Raw genomic sequence first — 1,501 nt, forward strand, 5'->3', positions numbered from 1 at the left:
CCTTTCCAATGTATAATGGAAGCTTTTTAATGCAAAACTCTCTTTTTGAAGGAGTCATTCAGATGGTTGTGTTGTGTATTAGTGTTTGTGTTGTGAGTTCATTTATGTCAAATGAATGTGGTGGTTTCCTATGGGATTTCGTGTACGAGTTACATTTTGGAAAATTGTGGTGTTGGGGTCGTGGTTGGAGAGTTGAAGCTGATGCTGATGAAGAAGAAGCCAACTCTTATATCCTTTACAAAATTTGTTGTGATTTTCTTGTTTGATAAGAGGTGTTAATGTATAAAGGGTTTTCCTTTCTTTGTATTTTTTCAGAAACAGGTTATAAGTTGGGGTCGTGGTGGATGGATTTTTTTTGAAAAGATATTGACGATCAAAGTTGAGCTTTTCCCTGAACTTGTATTCCCTTTTTCCTGGGTCGCGAGGACGCTTCCTTATCAAGTGTGGGGATATGTTGAGTGTTGAAATGACTTGTTTTTTGGCTGATTTTTGTTGTTTTTGAGAGCTGAATGGTTGATTTTATGAGATGATTGATTGATTTGGAAGTGGTTTGAGAGTGTTTTAGATGATATTGATTGTGTTTTGGAAGATCATGATGTTTGTTGGTGGTTCTGTGATGTTCTGATAGGTTCTGAATGATTCTGTATACCTTCTGTTTTGCTCTGTTTTGCTCTGTTTTGTTCTGATTGTCTTCTGTGAAGAGGGATGGAGTATTGATTGATGAAGATTGAGATATTGAGAAAGCTTATTGAATGGTTTGTGAGAGTTTGGAATGATTTGAGAATAAGTTATGTGGTTTTGATGACCTTCTGTACCCTTCTGTAGACCTTCTGCTTCTGTTCTGCTTCTGTTCTGTTCTGTACTGTAGCTGTTCTGGTACTGTTCTGTATGCTTCTGTAAGTGTTCTGTGGAATGTATGTGTGATTTTGGGAAAGTTTTCTAGCCTTGGAAAGAGGTGAATACAAGTGCAAAAGAGCTGAAGGAAGTGGAAGAAGTAGCTGCCAAAGACTCAAGTGAAGACTAGAGTGAAGTGACAGTAGTGACATTGTAGTGGCTCTGATGACTCTTCATATCAGACATACCTCTTGGGAGGGGTATCCACGACCTAAGAGTGATTATTGAGGGTGATTTTGAGAGATTGTAGTGAGGATATGATGTATTATTGATGGAGAGAGAGAGAGAGAGAGTCAGAGATAGTCAATTCTACTCAAATAGAGTGATTGTATATGAGAGATTGAGAGAGAAGACTATGAAGATATTGAAGATGAATACTATGTGATGTATTTCCATTCCAAGATGGTGTATTTCTTTGCTTTCTTTGTTCTATTGATGGATTTTGTGAAGATATTGAAGAATATGGTTGATTCTATCAAATCCGTGGGAGATCTACATGATGCTGCATGAAGATTTGTTGTGCCTGGTGTTCTTTTCTTCATTGTGATCATATGAAACATGATAAACAAGCTTGTTGATGTTACAAGATAGATTTTCTTGCAAGAGA

General features: G+C 37.0%; 1 non-coding gene across 1 annotated transcript; it reads left to right on the plus strand.

The window, feature by feature from the left end:
* The first annotated feature begins 332 nt into the window (after positions 1-332).
* LOC148034159 (small nucleolar RNA SNORD36) lies at positions 333-400 on the plus strand. The gene has a single exon (XR_015691529.1). It is a non-coding gene; the product is annotated as a small nucleolar RNA SNORD36 (small nucleolar RNA).
* Positions 401-1,501: the final 1,101 nt, after the last annotated feature.

Source organism: Lygodium microphyllum, chromosome 7, assembly GCF_053477565.2.
Source record: "Lygodium microphyllum isolate KBCC chromosome 7, Lygodium_microphyllum_v1.1.10, whole genome shotgun sequence".
Classification (NCBI taxonomy): domain Eukaryota; kingdom Viridiplantae; phylum Streptophyta; class Polypodiopsida; order Schizaeales; family Lygodiaceae; genus Lygodium; species Lygodium microphyllum.